Below are 13,654 nucleotides of genomic sequence, written 5' to 3'. Positions count from 1 at the left end.
TCATGATCTTAGAGAACCTCCCGTGTGCGGTCCACCTGATTCTTATTCTTCTAGTTATTTTACTTTCGTGATTCGGATGTACGGTCACTAGCGGTCCTAAGGAGACGTACTCCTTTATCATTTCCAGCACCTCGCTACAAATTGCAAACTGATCTTTTCTTCCGAGACTGTTGCAGATTACTTTGGTTTTCAGCATAATAATTTTTAGACTCACCGTTCTGCTCTGCCTGCTTAATTCTTTGATCATCTTTTGTAAAACAGTGCGAACAACGTCGGACAAGAGCAAGAAGGACATGGGACGAGAGCTGACTCTAAAATAAGGTTTTCCCGCTTTTTTACAAAAGATGAATTTGTACCAACTCGCCAAACTGAACGTTCTACTTAGTCGTTGATCATGCTTTGCAATTCATCTCCTGAATGACTTAGCAAGGCAATTTCATCAGCGAATCGCTGATTACTAAGGTATTATTTATTAACTGTTATCCCCAACTGTTCCCAATCCAGGCGTCAGAATACCTCCAGTAAACAAGCGCTGAATAGCTTTGGCAAGATTTGTCTCCCTGTCTGACACCCTCACTGGAATTTTATTGCTGACCTTATGGAGGGCTATAGTAGCTGTGTAACCGTTAGAAAGCTTTCAGTATCTGTATATTAGGCTCTTGCAGACCCTGATTACGCAATGCCTGCATGACTGCCAACGTTTCTACTGAGTCAAATGCTTTCTCATAATCTGTAAAGGCTATATATAGCGGTTGGTTATATTCGCATTTCTCTATCACCTGACTGATAGTGTGAATATGGTCTATTAGCGAGTATCCTTTACGAAAGCCTGCCTGATCATTTAGTTCTCTGAAGTCTGAAGGTTGTCTTGAGTCTTTTAGCGATTACCTTAGTAAACACCTTCTAGACAACGGCAGTAAGCTGATCTGTCTAAGTTTCCAAGTCATTGGTGTCTACTTTCTTACGGATTAAGTTTATGTTAGCGTTCTTACAATCTTCTGGTACGCTCGAGGTCGTAAGGCATTGCGTATACAGGGTGGCTACGCCGCCACGGTGGCTAAGTGGATATGGCGCTCGTCTGCTGGCCCGAAAGACGCGGGCTCGATCCCGGCCGCGGCGGTCGAATTTCGATGGAGGCGAAATTCTAGAGGCCCGTGTACTATGCGATGTCAGTGCACGTTAAAGAACCCCAGGTGGTCGAAATTTCCGGAGGCCTTCACTACGGCGTCTTTCATAGCCTGGATGGCTTTGGGACGTTAAACCCCCTTAAACCAAACCTAAAGCTGTACAGGGTGGCTAGTTTTTCTAGCACAATCTCCCCTCCATCCGTCAACAGATCATCTGCTGCCTGATCCAAGCCACATTGTTTCCCCCTTTGCACTGCTCCTAAGGCTTTGTTTACATGTTCTTCCGTTATGGGGAGATGTCCCATTGTTGTGTGATACTATCCCATTGACGTCCTGATTACATTAGCTCCTGTATAGATTTGTGCAATAATTTTCGGCTATTTTCACTATCTTGTCAATTTTGCTAAGGACGTCGTCCTCTTTGTCTCATAACGCATGCATCTGATTTTTGCCTACGCCTAGTTCATCGGTTTTAGGCTGCCTCCGTTTTGTAGACCTTGCTCGATTCTCTCCATGTTAAATTACCTTATGCCAGTTACCTTGCACTTATTAACTATGATAGCTCTGCCAGCTCTATTCTGTCTGTGGTGTTTGATGCCTTCATGCTTTTGTGTTCCTTGATCAGGTCTCTCATGTCCTGAAAGAGCTTGATCCTATCGAACGATCCTATACCGCCTACTTCTGCCGCGCACTCCATAATGATAGCTTTGACATTATCGTTAATTGCATGAACATACCCTTTAGGCGGACCTTAAGTGTCCCCGGAATTTTTTTTTTACAACGAGGGCGTCAGGTAACAGTGCATCAAAGGCGGTTGCGTACAGTTAACCGAATAGTTTCGCCGAAGCAAAAGCCGAAGAGCTCCCGTCGTACGCTCAGCAGTTGAAAATGACGTGAGCCCTTCTTTTTGCCGCTTGCACAAACGTGATCGGCCACGCAGTTGCTTTGAGGTCGATTGCCATCGCAGCGGCAGCATGCAACGCGGCGGCAAACGGCGAGGTCGCGGAGCGAGGAGAAACTGGAAGCAATACTAGCCGGCCTTCCTGTCTGGGCCTCGGGTGACGTCAGCTGTGTGACGCAAAAGCGCAGAACAGATCATCGGACGCGCTCGTCCTGCGGTGTCAAGCCGCCTACTAGGATGAGTACTAGGATGACTCGCGCTAAAAATTTGTTGATGTATGAAGACAAACGCGACGCTCGAAACACAGGACCACATGCGCACTTTGTTTGGTCCTGTGTTTCGAGCGCTGCATCTGTTGTCATGATATGTCAGCTCGTTCAAACCGCCAGCCTTTCTTGGTTAATATTTCTAGGATAGATTGTTCGGAGCACAACCTTGAATTCTGCAAATACAACGCGCCACCGGAAATAAATTAGCGCACTCAGTTAATTAGCGAAATCAACGTCGAGACCAGAGGTGAGCAGAGTGGAAGAGGGAAGAAACGCGGGTTAATTACACCTAGTTGAAATCAAGAGGAAATAATGGGCTTGGACAGGGCGCGTAATGCGACGGCAAGATAACCGCTGGTCGTAAAGGGTAACGGAGTGGATTCCAAGAGAAGGCAAGCGTTACAAGGGGCGGCAGAAATTTAGGTGGGCGGATGAGATTAAGAACTTTGCGGGGATACGGTGGCCGCAGCTGGCAAAGGACAGGGTTAACTGGAGTGACATTGGAGAGGCATTTAACGTGCAGTGGGTGTAGTCAGGCTGATGATGACGATGGTGATGCCTCGTAACATGTGCCCGCCGTAGCTCCCAATACAGCGTCAGGGCTAAAGCAAGTTGCCTTTGTTTTATAGTTTTGGGCCCTAAAAAAAAGCCACTACATACTGGGTACTGCGCCGTCGCTTCGTTCAACAGCTGCTGCCGGCTGCGCCAAGCAAAAGAAATGTCTTCTTTGATAAGCGGTGAGAAGCGCCTTAGCAATTCCGATGAGCGGCTACCACCGCGACGGGTTTCCTGCTCAGACAGCGCTCCCTAATAGGAGGGGGTGCGGCTGCTGGCACGCGTGAAGCTAGGCCGCGTGGCTCCATCTTGGTACATTGAATGAATGGTGACTCGACCGAGCTGCTTCGGAGGCATTTCGAAGCACATCTCTCTTTCGCGGTGTTTATTTAAAAAATGCGTCAGTTGCGCTGCCTCGGCCGTCGCAGAGTAGGCTTAAGGAATTCAACATCATCATCAGCTTGACTACGGCCACTGCGGGACAAAGAACTCTCCCATGTCTCTCCAATTAACCCTGTTCTTTGCTAGCTGCACTGCGCTGAATATGCGTCATAGTGTTCTTGAAGCAGTAATAGTAGAGGAGAACGGTCGCTGAGAAGCGACTTTTTTTTTAATGCGAAATGATTTAAAGTCCCATTATGAGAAAATCCGGCGGCGTGAGTGTGTCCCAGAGATGGCAAAAATGGGACGACGTCATTAATCGGCCGCATGACGCACACAGCAAGACGAGCACCGCCACTTCAGATAATCTTATACATGTTCTTCGTCTATATATACTCGCCACTGGCCAACCTCCATGTGGCTCCAGTTTTCCCGACATTTGTACCAAAACAGTGACGCAATCGATTGTCGTTCAGCGTTTCGACTGGCGTGATGCCATTTCTCGTTGCATATACTTACCCTACATATGCTAGTCAAGTTGGAGACTAGCTTGCGACAGGGATTCGAACCGACGACATACGCACATTCAATCGTGTGCCTTCCCAGGCATTCGTGCCAAAACTGTGACGCAACCATTCGTCGTGCGGCGTTCCGGGTGGTCTCATAAGCACGGATGGTGTCAATGCATGTACTGTACAAGCATGTGAGTAAACAATGCACCTAGGGACAATAACGCTATCGCATTCCCACAAGTGAGCAGACTTAAGTGTTCCTGCCGAATTTTTATTTCCTTTCCATATTTATGGGAACATCCAGACGTCATAAAGATATTTTCATCGACTACGACCAGCCGAAATTTAGCTCACACCTCAAGAGCGTTTTTTACAGTCTTCATAATGACGATTGCGCTGACACCTGAGAAGTGAGTGGCGTCACGCTGGTGGCCGCTCCCGGAGTCCCACTCTGCAACGCTTGCTTGGAATTCGGCTACCAGCGCGGCGAGGAGGGGGAATTCCCCTAGTCGCAGCAGACAGCAGCATGACGCGTAATGTGCGCTGCTCGTCGCATTTCGTTCGCATTATCCGGACAGGCGTGCTTTCCGGCCGTGAACCTCGACGCTTCGAACTGGCGCGCACTGGTACGGGGAGAGTGCGCAACGATAAATGCTTCTGAACACGCTGCTAAAGTACGCTGCCGGCAGCAAACGTGCAGCGCACCGCGCGAGCTTCGATTGAACTGTACCGCAGTGCCACGTTCCGGTCGACTTTGGTGAAAAGGAACGGGACTGATTGAAACGAGAAAAACTGGCAGTTCTTCCTACAGAAACTGTTGTGGAAAATAGGAGACGGCCCCGAAGGCACGGAACGGAGGAAGACGCTCAACGTGGGGCAATGCGACACCCGCCCTCGCGCCGGGTCTGACCAAGGTCACAGGTGGCTCTATCTCTCTTTCTCCCGACTGCCCGAGGCCAACCGCTCGGGATGATTTCTTTTCTCCCCTTCCCACTGTTCCCTTTTGTATTCATGTGTTTTGTGTCAAACTTCGACCAGTGTATATAAAGTCAGTGTGAAAGTGAAAGCCACCGAGAGAGGGTCGTTTTTGCGAGGCTCCCGCGCGCGCGGCCCGCCGCCCGAACGAGTCTTACGCGCAGTTTGGCTTTAATTAGTGCGGCTCAGTCGTTACTTGCCGGGGTGTCAACGGTTACAGTCACTAAGGTTCAAAAGAAATAACATTTTTGGTGCCGAAACCCGGGAAACTTAGTTCACGGTGATCGAGGACGCCATGGAACGACTCCAGAAGAAGCAAGCCGCACTACGACAAGCGATCGACAGGATCATCACAGCAGCCACCACACTCCTACAAGAGCCTGCAGTCCTGAGCGGTGAGCTAAAAGAACAATTTGACGTCCTTGTCGAGCAATCAGAAGAGCTTAAAGCAGTTAATGAGAGCATCGAGAAGATGGTAGACCTGCAGGAACTCGACGCCGAATTGGCAGACGTATCTGTCTTCAGTGAGAAAATCAGCGTCACGAAAACACGCATCAAAAGAGCCCTACGTAACCAAACCTCGAGCGAAGATAGATCGACAACTCCTTCAGTAACGGGGGCTCTTCCCGAGCCTAATTTGCAGTCTTCAGTGAACACCGGCATCACCACGAGCCAGCTACCGTCAGCAACCACCAAACATCCGAAGCTGGAAATCGCTAAGTTTAGCGGAGACTTGCGATCATGGCAGAGATTTTGGAATCAGTTCGAATCAACAATTCACAAGAATGAAGTTCTTTCAGCAATCGCTAAATTCCAGTACTTGACGAGTTACCTCAGAGGAAAGTCGGCCGCGGCTATCGAAGGTCTATGTCTAAGCAATGAAAACTACACAGTAGCGATTAAGACCCTGACGGAAAGATTCGGGAAAGACGTCATAATCGAAGAACACATGTGACGGTTGCTCGGTGTTCGCCCGGTACACAACCTCCACGACACGGAAAGGCTTAGGATTATGATGAAATCCAGTCGGGAGTCCGAAGCCTCGAGGCACTGGGAGTGACATCGAGTATGTATGCCGTGCTGTTGCTGACTGTCTTAAGGAAAAGCATTCCTGATCAGCTGTGCCTTGAATACTGCCGGAAGAAAGCTACCGCTAAAGCCAGTCCCCAAGACGAACTACAAGATTTCCTAGATTTCTTAAGAATGGAAGTGGAGAGCAGAGAACGAGCACAGTACAGCAGCCGCCAGTCGCAGAGCACTGTCCTCAAACCGAGGGATTCAAGCCTAAAGGGAAAGACGCCTTCCGCAGCAGTCTTCGCCGTAAAAGGCAGAGATTCGCAGTGCTCATATTGTGGTGCAGAAGATCACCTTCCGCAGGAGTGTGTGGTCTGCGTTCCGCTAGAAATGAAGAAGGAAATCATGGCCAAAGAGAGAAGGTGCTTCAAATGCGCGAAAAGGAACCATCGGGCAACTGAATGCCGATCAGCCAAGTGGCTTAAGTGCACGAAATGCTCCGCCCGGCACGCTACAGGCGTCTGCGAGTTAAACAGGCCGACACCATCTCATGCAAGAAACGTCCCTGCACCTCTTGAGACTACCGTGCAGTCATCGTTACAGATGGCACAGCCTAACTCCACTCCGAGCGTGCTCCTGCAGACAGCACAAGACTGGGCAGAAGCGGAACAGAATCGCGCCTTGGTTAGAGTACTGCTCGACTGTGGCAGCCAACGAACTTTCGTAAAAGAAGAAGTTTCCCGGCGTCTTAAGCTTCGAGTGGTGGGCGAAGAACGTCTCGCCATTCACACCTTTGGGACCACGAAGCCAAGCATCAAAACGTGCAACAGAGTCGAGTTATGGCTACGAAGCCGGCATAACGACAACATAATTCGATTCGAGGCCCTCGAGGTTCCTGAGATTTCTGGGGACTTTCTACAACCACCGGACGCCTCCGCTACCAGCCTGGCTGCAGACCAAGGGCTCCAGCTCGCTGATCTGGCTCCTGGCGACCATCGACAGAACACCGGCGTCTGTATCTTGATTGGCGCTGACCGATACTGGGACGTCACCACCGGAAAAATCAAGCGTGTCAGCGACAAGCTCGTTGCCGTGGAGACCATCTTTGGGTGGACATTACAAGGCATAGTTTCAAAAACAACGGCGACGACGCAATGTCGGGCGATGTAAGTATGTAAGGACAAGTGATGTAAGGACAGTTACTGCGATGTAAGGACAAATGACCGATAAATGAGAAGAATTGAGCTAAACAAATTTCAATACCTACGTTTCCTACCATTGCGGCGGTGCAGGTAGGTCGACAATAGCGTTCCTGTATGCATATGCTTCCTGCAGAGAACTGCGGGAAAGCCGCTCCTCATTCGGCAGGAGCCTCGATTGCGATATCGCCGGCGGTGTTACGTACTCATTAAGCGTTCAGATAAGTTCTGCTCACAGTATAGCCGGCAAATTTCTATACTCCAGCCAAGGCGAAAGGCGCCGGTTGTTACTGTGCGTCTCGAACCCATCGTCGCCTCCAGTGGTGCTCCAGTGAGACGATATCCTGAATATAGACCTTTAGCATACCACTCCAACACCACAGCGCATGGGTTGATGGAGTCAACCGCCTCATCTGCGCATGCGGAGAGGCAACGCTCCGTCGCAACATTTGGCGCCAGAGATGGCGGTCGCATAACGTCGCGGCTGGGGTGCCTCGATGCCCAATCGCCTCCGAACACTCGGGCGAGATAATCCAGTGTCCGCCAATAATGACCCCCACCCCGAAGAGAACTTCTGCCAGCGCTTTTTGACACCAGGTGCGCTGCCAACTTCCCGCCTCCTATAGTCAGTATACTTTGGGCCCGTGAGCCCCTCTCGGTTGGAAATTTTTAGTCTCGAGCCTCAAAAGACCATGCCGGTTGGGGGTACAGGTTTGCCACGCCGGAGCCTCCTTCCGCCCGCATAATGTGATAGTGAATGACAGGACAGTCGAGTAAGCCTTCGTCTTTCAGACGTGTGTCCTTCGGCAGTTTCCTAGCTCTAAAAAAAGTGGTAGGGTTCTGACGTAGTTAAACCAGGCGGGTGAAACTTCCTATACCTCCCAGCGGCCACGAATGGCTGACGGTAGTGGCAATTCCTCCTTTAGTTACGTTTATGGCGTTTGGTATACGAGTTATCTCTATGACAACGAGAGAATGAAGCACGCGGGCGAGGGGGGTGTTCGCATGCCATCTGTTTCACGCGCGGACTGGTCCAATATAGGGCCCGCTAGGGGAGGTGGGTGGATGTATCGTCGTCCGCCTGCTGCGCGCGGCCGCGGGCCGCGCTTTATTTGGGTTTTCGTACAGCCTCTCTTTGCTGTTGTGGCTGTTAAAATTGGTTGCGCTGCTAGAGTCAACAATGGTAACATAAGCGCTGGGCCAATGTATGGAGAACGACGAACATTTTTCGTGCCTTTATTGCCACATATATCCTTCCCGTTTCTTTCAGTCAGAGAGATAGTTCTCAAACTACACAATATGTCTACGTCACAGCACTGCGTACAGTACAGATAATGTTTGTCAACAAACCAGAGGTCTTATGTTTATCTAAAACGGCGCAACTGAGATTTTCAGTACATAATTTCGTGCATCATTCACGCAATACATATGCGATCATTTCTGGATAATCTTCACGGAATATAGGCATATCAGTCTGCGCACAGTGATTGCACGTAATTTAATGCATCCATGATGAACAGTCTTTGTCAAAAGTATGCAGCCCAAGGAGTCTGCTTCTGAGCACCGCAACGCGGCTCCTCTTGCATACCCAGGCACCCTAACTTTACGAAGGGAGGTAGAACTGGCGCCCTCAACCCTCCCAAGCTTAGGACTGTCAAATGCGCCAGAGCCCCGCTGCACTGCTTGGAAGAAAGCACCTAGGGCTGTATATTTTGACAAAAACTGTACTTAACAATCATATGGTGAATTCCAATCGCAGGCCCGGAGCGGTCTGCACGCTCTGTGACAGAGCGCCTGAATCCGGCGCAGAGCGCGCGACCTGAAATTGCGATTGGAGTACACTTGCTCTGGCCAGAGCATGTAGGGCGCAGCTATCGCCGCTGAAAAAGAACGTTGCGCAAATTTCCGGTCGGATCCGCCGATTTCGGCAGAGCAGTCCCGACTGCTCCACGGAGCAATCTCGGCTCGGCAACCTCTCCCTGTCTATGATTGGAAGACGCGATCCGTGCCTCAGATCTGCGTTTGGAATACAGTTGCTCCGAAAAGAGCAGAAAACGTTGCTCCCGAAGTGCTCCAGCTCTGCGATTGGAAGTCACCAATAGACAAATTGCAAAAAAAACATTGTTTACGTAAGCGCATGAAAGCAAACCACTATCACAAAATGGCCTTCACTCTCCATGCTAATATATGCGACACCAATAAAATTCAGTTAACATACAGCTGCACAATCGGTTCCTACAGTGCGCCGACTCTTGCGGACCAAATCCGATGATTGCTTCGTCAACAGCAGTGACTAAATCATTGTTAATTATCCACGGCGCCAAACTGAGCGGCGGCTCCAGAGAAAGCGAGCGCAGGTTGCGGTTCCCGTCGCATCCGTGCGGATCTCTCTGCAATCTTCACAGTTTCCAAGGTGACGAGCACAAAACGAAACACTACCGCAATTGTCGCAGCACCGACATCACTAACACATGAAGGAACACGGCGTCAAAGTGTCTGTGACCGGCGCCGCAAAGCACGCGAATGCGCCCGAGATAACCCGCGAGTGACGGAAGTTCGCGAAACACGCGCAAAGGATGCGTGGCGGTTGCAACGGCCGCGCAGCTCAGAAATTAAAAAGGGATAGAGAGAGAGAGAGAGAGAGAGACCGTTGCTCCTTTCAGAACCTTTTTTGCCGTTAGATCTTGCTCTTAACTACAGACGCTAGCGCCAATTCCTCCACCAGCTACGTTGACAATGGTTGATGTACGGAGCTACTACGGCTTCAGCGGAGGCTTTTCAATTAGCCGGGACGGAAGTGGCTCGATCGCGCTTTACTCCTTTGGTCAAACGGGGCAGATGTGCGGAAGCATATGTGTTTAGCCTGGTTGGCACATGCTTTTGCTTTGCGGGGTCGTCGGCACGTCTGGCGACGATATCAGAGTCAGGTTATGCTCTTATCGATGTTAAGCTGATTTGATCTGTTCGCGCCGCAGATGAAAGTTGATAAAGAATACGACGTGCAATGCACAGCGTGAGAGTTTGTTGCAGTTTAGCACGAGGCGTGATTGGCTGCGGCTACAGCATAGCGCTCTCGCGCAGTGGCCAGCGAAACTGACTGGTTCGCGCTGCCGCGGGTTCGAAACCAGTCGCGGCAATATTAATCTTATTTCCGCCCCCTCATGGTCAAGCAAGCCACAAGATACTCGGTTGGGTTTGACCCGTGAAGCAGCCGTCACCATCATCAGCCTGATTATGCCAAATGCACAGAAAAGGCCTCTCCCATGTCCCTCCAACTAACCCTGTCCTTTTTTGCCAGCCTTGAAGTAATGCTTTCGTACTAAAAGAAAATCGAATCTACCATTTTGATATCCCAAGAAGCTGCGTCGTGACTGTCTCTTAAAATAACTTGGAATGAATTTTTCTTCATTTATCATTTTCATTCAGACTCAGTGTTGTGCACGATATTCTTGTAGTTACGCTTGTCCCATTTCAACGAAATCTGATATAAATACGCTTTGCTGTAGTCGGATACAAGTCAAAAACGAAGCGGCAAATATCCCTCGAATGAGCCGCTCCAGCCAATGACGCCGACCAATCCGCTTGTACCCGCACGCGTGAAATCGCAGGGGGTGGCAAATGAATAGAGAATAAGCACGGGTTAGTTGGATTATCCGTGGCATCATGAAAATCGGTCGGCGCCATTGGCTGGATAGCCGCCTTGAAGGGCATCTGCCGCTTCTTTCTTGAGTTGTATCCGACTCTATAAGCAGAATGCAGCTATACTATCTTAATTGCAAGTTTTAGTTGCTAATGGGATTAATCTTTTTTGCAACGATTGCAGTCTCATTATGAAGAGACATTGTAAAGAGTAATAATTTTTTTAAATGCTGAAATTTTATACATGCCAAAGTTTTTTTCTCAATGCATAAAGAGAATCATCGTGAGTAACATGGAATATTCTTGAGTGCATTCGTATGTCTGTAATGGCAACAAGCGCACGAAAACATTCCCATATTTCAAATGTATGACTTTAAAAAAATGGATAAGCAAGATAAGCGAAAATGAACAACACATTAAAAAAAAGCTGGCAATGATCCCCTAACTGTGAAATTTCCGGCCACCTGGCCATCTTAAAGAAAATGCTCTGTTTTCGAGCATACCCGCAGAGGGGGAAATTCAAACGCGACCTTTTTGCGCAATGCACCCAGTTACACAAGCAATTGAGAAAACCGGGATGACGCAAATGAGACAACTGAGACAACTGCGTCACCCCAGTTGCGTGTAACTCCCGGATCAGCAAACGCACAATCCTGACAAGGCTAAGAAAAATTAAAGGATAAAAAAATGCTTGGTGACGTACCACTGTGTGGACTTCAGAAGCGCTTTTCCCCCCAGCGGCCGATTGAGATCTGTCTTGCGTAAGCTACGCCAGTGATACTTCTTAATCTCTTTTCGGCGAGGAAAATGCATTCCATTTTTTTTTTCTACGAGGCTTCATTGTAGGCAGCCCTGTGGTCGGCGGTCTGAATGCTTGGCGCGCATGTTTTGAATGTCCGTTGATGTCCAGAAAGGAAAACAGTAGCACCGAAAAAACACACACAGTAGAAGAACGACGTAGGACAAGCGCTTGTCCTACGTCGTTCATCTACTGCGTGCGTTTTTCGGCGCAACTGTTTTCCTTTCTGGATCGATATCCGTTGATGTGCCAATAGCAAAAGGCCCTGTCAACTGCAAGTAACGCCTGATCAGCGAATTCGTCCACTGACTACGATGCTTCGCAGCGATTTGCTCCCCACTCAGGGATCTCGGAGCGGATTCCCGGATCACATCTTGACACCGGCATGCACGCAAGGTTGTGGCGATCGTTGAGGCATGTTGAAGTGTTGCAGCGGCGTCGGCGGTGGAGAAGAACTATGCTGCACTTCCGCGAGCAGGCCGAGCAAAGGTGCACTTACCATTCGGCCGGTTGTTGGCAAGAGGGCAGTCATGGGCAGTGTGGCTGGCGGCCACGAAGACGCAGGGAGCGGAGATGCTCGAAGGCTCGCGGATAATAGCCGTCCGGGTGTATTGGAAACGCCGCTCTCTCGAAAGAGGGGGCCCAACACGCGCTGCCCGCCTGTCATACAGGTTCGGCGAGAAGGGCCACGAGGGCTGCCAGCGCTCCCAGTTGGGAGGGTTGGGGGGAAGGGGAGGCACGGACCAATCCTCGCGGCGCGTATGGCTCGCGCGGGGCTCTCACGTGATCAGAGACTTTGATCGCAAGCACGCACGTAGGGGAGGACACCCTCCGCTCCTCAATCCGCCGCGCACCTGCGACGTGATGCCGCCTGCATTCCAGGCACCGTCTGGGCCGCCGCGACGTGTTATTTTACAGCAACTGAGGGGGGGGCTGAAGCCGTTGAAGGCCAAGTCTCGTTCTTCTCCCTCTGATTGCGTCGCTCGAACCTCGGCCCGCGTGAGTACAGCCCCGACTCGATGGACACTTGTGCCGCGCGCAGGGGCGTACGCGAGCGGAAAACGGTAACCATCTCCATGCTCCTGGTGCTCAATGCGCAGTAGCCTCACCTGGGGGGAACAGGTGCGGTGACAACGTTTTTGCGCACAGTTAAGTGTCCCGTGATGACCACACGTTAAATGTACAGAATGGTATCCTGCGGTTCTTCCTGTGGTTGAGGAATGCGTCTCGCAATGTGCTGCAGTCTGCAGGGGCAAGAGAGACTATGCAAGAACAAGTTTTGTCTTGCACGGCGACTGCTATGATCTACAAGGAAAGTATCCGATAACGCAAGTGCTATACGACCTGAACTGCAATATGAATACAGCTGCCAGCGACTCCTGCTCATGTCATCTTTTGCATGTTTTGATCAAATTTCGATCAGCTTCATATATATATATATATATATATATATATATATATATATATATATATATATATATATATATATATATATATATATATATATATATATATATATATATATATATATAGCAGACAAGTTAAAGGAAATGAGGGGCCCGTTTGACAAATTTATGAAGGGAGCCAACAGTCACCGAAACCAAGGTACATAGGGGAACGTTAATTTCTTTTTTAATGTGTTATGCTTATCAGTGGGATAATAATACTTAGATTAATAAATCGCTTAAAGAAAATTACTTATAAAGCAGCAGAAAAAACAACCATGCCGCCGGTGGGATCCGAACCCACGACCTCCGAATATCGCGTCCGGTGCTCTTACCAACTGAGCTACGGCGACGGCTGTCCAATCTGCTGCTCTCGTTGGTATTTATGTTTACTGGGTGTAAGCGAGCCTTGAGAGTGTTCACCAGCGCCACCCTCGACCATAGCGGCGGACGTAGCACGTCCTGTAATACCGCGAGCGTAACGTAGAACGTCATCTAACGGCGATGGGCGGAAACTGTGCGAGAGCCCTCTTATGCTACCTATGGCATCAAGACTGCCAGAACCGAGACCCTCGTTAAGCTATTAGCAGACAAGTTAAAGGAAATGAGGGGCCCGTTTGACATATTTATGAAGGGAGCCAACAGTCACCGAAACCAAGGTACATAAGGAAACGTTAATTTTTTTTTAATGTGTTATGCTTACCTGTTGGATAATAATACTTGGATTAGTAAATCGCTTAAAGAAAATTACTTATAAAGCAGCAGAAAAAACAACCATGCCGCCGGTGGGATCCGAACTCACGACCTCCGAATATCGCGTCCGGTGCTCTTACCAACT

The 13,654-nt window shown here is 49.5% G+C and overlaps 1 pseudogene across 1 annotated transcript in view; it reads right to left on the bottom strand.

The window, feature by feature from the left end:
- The window catches only part of LOC144116103 (nose resistant to fluoxetine protein 6-like), a 197,951-nt pseudogene extending 185,921 nt beyond the window's left edge, over positions 1 to 12,030 (bottom strand). Inside the window, exon 1 of the transcript XR_013311731.1 lies at positions 11,871 to 12,030. The product of XR_013311731.1 is annotated as a nose resistant to fluoxetine protein 6-like (transcript). The remainder of the gene's footprint in view (positions 1 to 11,870) is intronic.
- Between the last annotated feature and the right edge of the window lie 1,624 nt (positions 12,031 to 13,654).

This window comes from Amblyomma americanum, chromosome 1 (assembly GCF_052857255.1).
Source record: "Amblyomma americanum isolate KBUSLIRL-KWMA chromosome 1, ASM5285725v1, whole genome shotgun sequence".
Classification (NCBI taxonomy): Eukaryota; Metazoa; Arthropoda; class Arachnida; order Ixodida; family Ixodidae; genus Amblyomma; species Amblyomma americanum.
Note: the sequence above shows the minus strand (reverse complement) of the source record. Positions and strands in the feature narration are given on the sequence as shown.